The following is an 8,082-nucleotide window of genomic DNA, read 5'->3' as shown; positions in this document are numbered from 1 at the left end:
CATATGCGCAGTGGATTCGGCGTTTGTTAATCAAAGGGAGGGAAACTCGCGGGGGAATAAATGGCTGAAAATAGAAAGTGAAAAGCTAGGTGCAGCTCGCTTCTCTAATGACACATAACCTTATCATTATTGTCATTCCCACCATGCAGGCGGGTTCAGTAGCTGTGAGATACCCCCTGACATTAAGCCGCTAGGCTGCTGGAAGCGGAGCCCCTCAATTTCCCAGGGTGCGATTACATCTCCGGCTTTGTCTGGACCGCTTTGGGGCTTTAAAGTCGAGAAACCTGATCAAAAAGGCAAATACTCTGACTAGAGGTCATGAGATTTAGCTCATCAATAACAGGCCAAAGTTACATTCACAGGGCTCCCATGTGGAGCAAATGCTCCTGAGATAAGGAAGTCGTGGGAAAGGCTTTTTAGGAATGCGAAGGTCTTCCCCATTTTGCTGCGGGGCGAGCTTTCGTCGCTGTTGGATGGATGAAAAACACGCTTGAAAGCAGGATTTAATTAAACATGTATTTACAAAAACAAAAAAAGCATGACCAAGAATAATCTGAGAGTGAATACAAAACACGTGATAACGTGATAAAATACAATACCGTACACATTGTATATCTTATGAACGTGTTAAATAAACTCTGCTTAAATCTGTGAAATCTGAAAAAAAAAAAAAAAAAGGCTGAGCCGAGGAGGCGGGCGGCCAGTTTTCTGGACTGCTTTACATTATCACAGGTATTATTGCATTTCAGGTTGTTTAAGGCAAGAATGGGAGACACATAGGACATGGGAACACTCTGGGAATAATAGGGGAATATATTTTCTGCTCTTTACAGGCCACACAATCACATGAACATTGATGCCCGTGGGAGATATCGATCAAAGAAATAAAAGAAAAACAGAATGTAACAACTTTACTAATAATCTTGGTCCATACATCTTTCATTTAGGAACATCTTTTTACGAGAACTTTTCAGAGCCGTGTGTGTGTGCTGCATTATGAAACAGTCTCTGCAGTCGTCAGATGAGACGCGTCCCGAGGATTGTGCAGAGCACCGAAACGGCTTGCCGTCTTTGGCGCCTGGTGTGCTGTACTAGTCTGAGTCCACGCAGTTGGAGGGCCCTCCCTTTTAGTCGTACCGCCCGAGGTCTCAGCCTGTCCCTTTTGTCTCCGATTCGCTGGTCAATACGGGTAATGCTTCTGCTTCTTCCCGGCAAAGCAGGAGAGCCAGGTGCAGAGGAGCATGGCGGTGGCCGCGCCGGCCCCCGTGCAGTAGTACGCCCAGCCGATCTGACAGGAACCTGCGGAGCAAAGCAGAAGATTAAAGAACTTTTTTTTTTTCTCCCCCGGTCTTGATTTCAGCTGCTTATGAAGTTGGGTAACTTATTCAATGTCAGATGTCTAAGAAAATTTTTCTTATCTGTAGGTTGATAAAAAAAAAAAAAAAAAAACTTCCAAAAGTTTTAGAACTCTAGCAGGAAAAAAGTCAGATTGAGAGAAAAAAAAAAAAAACTCTGGCACAACAGAATTTGATGCAACGAGAGACTTTAATCTGCCTCTGGTTACACAATTTCTCTCATATTTCAAAGGCTTGTTGGAACCGTAGATAACACAGTTATTTTTTTTCCGTTCATGTATTACAGACGTGCCAAGCCCAGAACCCCACTGAAATGCGCACGTCAGACATGCAGAGTCTGCACCTTTTATTATGATGTAACAGGACTCTCCATTTAAGACCACCTCCGCCACAGAGATTTCAATACAACAAAACGTGGAAGCTGCACAACAAGTTTGTCCTGCTGTTGTTGCCACAGCAGTCGAGCTGCTGTTGTTGAACTGAAAACGCTGTTACAATGCGAAGCGGCTCTTCATTCCCTCCTGTGATTATTTAAATACATGTTGCGGTTTATGCTGAGCTCGTGTGCAGGATATTAGCACGGGCTCGTTAAGTCTATCATCCCAGGAACCGTAATAATCGTTAGCAAACACTGGGATAGAGATTTTTGGGTCTTCAAAAGAGCATTCAGGGAAAAAGACAGCAACAATAGTTGTCTGTGAACTAATTATTTAATTATATTTTTTGTATTTTTTAGCAACTGTGCCTTTGGACATTTCATTGCTAAAAAAGAAATCGATTAATATTTTTTAGAATTCATTACTGCTTAACCTAAAGACCACTTAGTCAATTTTGACAATGTTAGAACATTTGAAAAAGGGCTTAAATACTCTACAAGAGGACCGGTTTAAAAGATCCTTTGCTTCTTTTAGAAATATTTACTGAGCCGATGTGACATGTGAATTTCTCCAATGTGAGATCAATAAAGCCTATCTTATCTTATCTTATGTTATCCTATCTTATCTTATTTCATTTGGAAAACGTACGACAGGACGTAATGTGTGGGTCTTGTCTCCTGGGCCAACTTTAGAACACGCCTGATGCTAACATGACAGTGTAAAGTGAAGGAAGCCAGATGCTTGACATTTTTGTTCAGGCTGCTCCTATACTTCCCCTCTGCTTGTGAGAATCGTTAAAACAAATGTAAGGGCTTAGTTTAACCTCATTCACAAACAGTCTGCTATGTGACAAATGAGCGCAAAGGACTGGTAAGAATGTTTCTGAAAGCCCGACCAATGGTACGACAGGTTTGAAAAAAAAAAAGGACTTTTGATCTTTTGTAATCGTTGCAGCTCGGACAGATCCAACACTTGATACCAACATCTGGCCTGACATTGACACATTTGTTGTACTACTAGACCAAGATCTAAGACTACAGATCCATCCACCGATCCAGACTCATTGCAGCAAGTCCCGCGTTGCTGCGACTGATGTTTTGGTTAATCCTTCTATGAAAGGGAGCGTTCTTTCTACCAATAAAATTGTTGCATGCACGAATGACAAAAGATACACAATAATTTCATGATTAACTCCAGATGTTTCTAGAAATTGGCTGACAACCGGAAACGAACATTTTTCATTTTAAACAGCTCTGATTCGTGATTTCCAAAACTGAAACCTTTCCGGTCAGTAAACGTATTTTCGAGTGTCCAGGTCATGCTGATAACGACGCTTCACTGTTACTGAGTGAAGAAGATTCAAATTTAGCTATTTTAAGTATCGTAGGGGTATTTAAAATAGAGGATGCACAGACGTATACGCAGCTGTATTTTCTATGACTATAAGAAAGATTATAAGAAAAAAGATTATAAGAAATTATCTGATTTTTTTTGTTCTTTCTATTTAAATGAATGAAATTAAGCTTATTGCTCCTTTAAATGTTTTTACTTGGTTTCTTAAATTAGTAAATTCCCATTCGTTTAAGCTTCTTGGTGTCACTTTTCTCACTAGCTCACAGAATCACATGGTGTAATGTCGCCTCAGTTCATGAATATTTAATGACTTGTCACGGGTGGAAAGATCCGCCGAACGGCACCAACATAAAATAACATTCTTGCTGGATGTCACAGCTTTCGCGACTGTTTTATTAACAATGTACATCCAACAAAGCCCGGGAGTCAACAGCAGCTGCTTTTTTAAACTATCGCCACATTCTGGAGTCTGTTATGGATGTAAATAGTAAGTGTTGCATGAAAAAACACACTGTCAACTGTGTTCTCAGTGGGAGAAATCAAATCTTTCAAAGGTCAAAAGTAGAAAGACATGTTTCGCAAAGCCTCATTTTCCTGCAAATTGCACAATTACATTTGCTTCAGTGTCACACTTAATGAGAAAAAATGGCCATTTTTCATAAATAGCTAGGGTAACCGTATTTTTTGTGTTTACAAAACGGGAATACTTCATTTACAAAATACCCTGTGTGGTCAGAACAGTAAGTGGGATTTGTTATGCTTCTTTGCGTTCAGATCTTCGAACTGAACACACATCCAGTGTTTGTGATCTCCAAAGGAATTCAGAGCTGTCGACTGCGCTCCTCATGATTAATAAATGAGAAAGAGGAATTAATTTGTGTGAAGATTTGTGCTAAATCTGCCGCTCGCATGGGACAAAAAGAAAAAAAAAAAAAAAGGAAAGAGAAAAAGAATCACCAGCCTGTCATGGTGCTAATGAGAGCTCCAGCTAGAGTCTAAAACAAGAAATAAATTAATTTGCCTGGAGCAGCTAATGACACACTGATGCAAGCATGCTTGTTAACAATAATGCTCAAAGAGTCCGCTCTTTCAAAGAGGAAATCACAAAATGAGAACTGGATACCCAACAAAATTACTTCTGTTGACGTGCTCTGAAATCTCATTGATGCATATGGGAAGGTGAATCTTTTATGATTGGATTCCTCTGAATAACACGGAGCTATAGACATAGATCCTGTATATGGATCTATATAAATCCTGTCAAACCTAACTACAGACACATTGACAGCTGTTAACCGTAGCACGCCATAATTTGCCTGAGAGAACCTGTTATTTTTCTGCAGTGTTCGCCGTCTTTGAAAGCTACAAAACTGTAAAAGAACCAAGATAATTGGTGCTTTTTGTCTTGTTAAAGGACACAGCGTTCACTGATCTTTCATCCAGCTGTTCTGGGTAATTTGTCATAACAATTACTGACAAAAGAATGTGGTCTCACGGCAGTTTGTGTAAACTGCCACAAAATAAATCAATCGAATCATGTTCTTAGACGTGGCTTTCGTGGTACCCATGTGGAGGAACATGAAAAGGGGAAAGACGTAGGTTGGGGTGCAATTTACAGTAATACTGACTTAACCAACATAATATCTCACAGCGAACTCTGAGTGCTTATATGTCATCTATGATGTTGTGTACCGAATGGTGGAAAACAGCTTGTTCCCTTACTAAATACACAGGCTAGCTTTAGAATTAGTGCTAACCAATCACAGGCGAGCAATGCCTAATCAGCTGACCTTTAATTTTATGTGGCCTTTTGGTTCTCCACAAATACAACATTAACCTGCATCTTCGTCATGGTGCCGAAACTAATCAGCGACTGCTTGCAAAAGAGACTAAAGGCCAGCTGACTTGCAAGGTGATGAAGTAGTCATTTCAGTGTGTAAACAGAAAAAAAAGTTCTGAGTTGGTTAACATGTTTACTGGATCCTTAGAACCTGCGGCCCAACAGTGCCTATAAAGTCGGCTTCTCTTCTGTGACTTATTTGAATTTCAGAAAGATGAGTCCTGCCTCTCGCCCAGAAGCAGGGGTGAAAACATGCAATTATTGCCGGCCTATTTTGGATGACCTAAATATAACAGAGGAGTCTGGCAGGTCACCATTTTCACCAGAGCATTTATTATTGCTAAAGCAGATGTCATGTAAGTATTTACGCAACAAAAATAAAGACAAATGTAAAAGCCTTGTGTTGAAAACGAAGTACACTCCATGAGTCAGTAGCTTCAATAGCAATAGCTCTAAGTAGTTGTTTGCTAACTTTTTCCTGACTTTGAGTGTATTAGTCTTCAACATTTTTGTAAAGGGACATTGAGGTTTCTGCCTTTATTATTCCAAAAAAAAATCTTGTTCTCTTTCTCAATGTAATGTGGTGAACTCAAACTTTCACATTGCTGAGACTGCTAGTTTCCACATGTTGCTGTTGGGAAGGAAGGTAATGTTTTTAAATGTTTTACACAAATCTTTGTCACTTTTCTTGTTAAATGAATGAAACAAGAGTGGAATCTATTGTATATTTTTTGGAATTAGTCAGATGTCTAGAAACTAGCAAGGAACAGATGAATGTTAACACGTTTTATTTAATAGTGGTTTATTTTTGGCAGAAGTAGACTTCTGAGGATGTTATGACAATTACACTGGCATCTAATATAAATGTCCTTTTTTAAGTTAAAGCTGGACCAGTTGGTCATAAAATGTGTCTGTTTGTGGTTTGTGATGCTCTTTGTCATGAAAGTATATCCTTAAAGGTGCATAGCCACGTTATTGGACATTTTTTTATTTTTTTTTTATTTATATATCAGTAATTCACTCTAGTTGTATACAAAGTTATTATAAAAGATTTTTACGTCCTGCTGGCGGATTGGTTATTTTGGTGTTTTACGCTTTGTTTTTGCTCAATTTGTTAGTAAATCAAGCCCTTTGTGTATATTTAGAGTAACAACAGACTACAACACTGCGCTTTTAGGCAGAAAGCACACGAAACACGGAAGCAGCTACAGCTATTAGCATCTCTCAGTGACGTAATGGAAATAATGGAGAAAGGTCCAAAGTAAAGAAGACATATATATATATATATATATATATATATATATATATATATATATATATATATATATATATATATAAAGACTGGAATAGCGCCTGGAATACAGTATGAACAGTGGTGTTCACTGAAGTTGAAGCTAATGCTGCCGAGGAGCAGATGTGACCGCAGAGTTGATTGACGTGAGTAAACGTACTTATTCATACTGTGATAACAGTAATACCAATGCTCTTTTTAGGCTCAACAATCTTAAGTATACAAACAACATAAATCGATCAATTGATTGGTTCTTACCTGGATGCTCTGTCCCTGTTTCTGATTATAAATGGGAATTTTTTGTCTCCTCAATGTTCTGATACGAGGCTCTTATAGTTGCTCTAGATCGGTTTATTTAATTAATAATAGTGGGTCTTTGATCACACAGAGCTGCTGCTTTACTGCGAGGCACTGTGGAGGGGTCAGGCCCAATCCAACATTATTTAGTATTTGCTATTTAGCCTTTTAACAGTTATGCAGTACTGCCAGTAGATGGCGCCACATCTTTTTATATCTACCCATCGCGCCCGTTGTTGAGTTCTATTTAGGCTCAAAAAGGACTATCAAAACACTATCAGGATGAACGCTTAGTGTGTAGCAACTAATTTTTCCATGATCAAACCTTTTTTTTCTAAGCATTTAAAATGGCTATGTACCTTTAAGAAACTTTTTAAATTGATTCAGAACTATAAATGGAGGGCAAATTTTTAGGTGAAGCATAGCTGAACATAATGAAGGTTGAATTTTTTTATTTATTGTTGTTGATGAGTCTAAAATCCATTCTCATACATTTCCCATGTAAACACATCCCGCTTGTTAGTTGTGCGAAATGAGCTCAAAATGTTGACTGTGAACACAACCCAATCAGCCTGGCTAATGAGAAAATTCTTAAATTAATTTTCCGACTTTATTCAACTAAATCACGCTAAATAATTTCCCCCTCTCCCCTCTGAAGTTTGCTGATGCTGCAGTTCTTAATAAAATATTCAAATGAAGTAAAACATTCAACACTGTTTGATTAGCATCAAATATAGCAGCAGCTGTGAGATGAAAAGATTTTCTACCTCCCAAGTGTCTGATAAAAAAGCGTATTACTGCCTGTGTGTTGGACCTGATAATGCCAGCTGCATACAGAGCACAAGTTGAGTTCCTAGTTATTCTCGGCACATATTTATAGCTGTAACCACCAGCTCACCAGCTAGAGGAGGATCGGCTGACTTTATATCATGAATTTTAAACACCAAGAAATCATGGCTCTACAGAATGTGACAGCACGAGAGGCATGTGTCGGTTTTCTGAGAGAAAGGGGCAGTGTGCCGTTGTTCAGTCCCGATGCATTACCTTTTCTTGGATTGTTCAATAAAAGAGCTAAAACACCTAGTAAACAAAAGACAAATTTATGAATTCATGGAATGTGTGGCACCTTACCCAGTTTAAACTGGTCTGAGCTGTTGCTGCAGGTCTGCTGGACTTCTTCACTGTCCCATCCCAGGGGATAGAGAGCACAGCCCGACCCAATGAGCAGACCTAAAGAGGAAGATGAGAAAACAATGAGGTGGCTGCGGTAACAGAGGTCATCACAGGGGACTCCCAAATATATATAAAAAACATAGCTGGAGGTTAAGAAAACACAGCTTGGAAAAGGAAACCTGCATCAAGGACAAACTCTCATAATTAAGCTCCCAGAGGAGGGTTGCCATTTCTTTTGGATGGATCCCTCAGGGTTTCAATAATTTATGAATCTTTTATTGATGTTAATAAAACTACAAAGCATCGTGTGTTTTCCTCGTCATTGTTCCATCATGAATAAAAGTGTCTTGCAGAAGTGTTCGCTCTACTTGAATATGATTCACATTTTGTCACATT

The 8,082-nt window shown here is 39.0% G+C and overlaps 1 long non-coding RNA gene across 1 annotated transcript; it reads right to left on the bottom strand.

Annotated features, from left to right (window-relative positions):
• Positions 1 to 497: 497 nt before the first annotated feature.
• Positions 498 to 7,745, bottom strand: LOC118566676. The gene is made up of 2 exons (XR_004933203.1): positions 7,645 to 7,745; positions 498 to 1,299 (listed from the first exon to the last, which is right to left on the bottom strand). It is a non-coding gene; the product is annotated as an uncharacterized LOC118566676 (long non-coding RNA).
• Positions 7,746 to 8,082: the final 337 nt, after the last annotated feature.

This window comes from Fundulus heteroclitus, chromosome 18 (genome assembly GCF_011125445.2).
Source record: "Fundulus heteroclitus isolate FHET01 chromosome 18, MU-UCD_Fhet_4.1, whole genome shotgun sequence".
In the NCBI taxonomy this organism is placed as follows: Eukaryota; Metazoa; Chordata; class Actinopteri; order Cyprinodontiformes; family Fundulidae; genus Fundulus; species Fundulus heteroclitus.
Note: the sequence above shows the minus strand (reverse complement) of the source record. Positions and strands in the feature narration are given on the sequence as shown.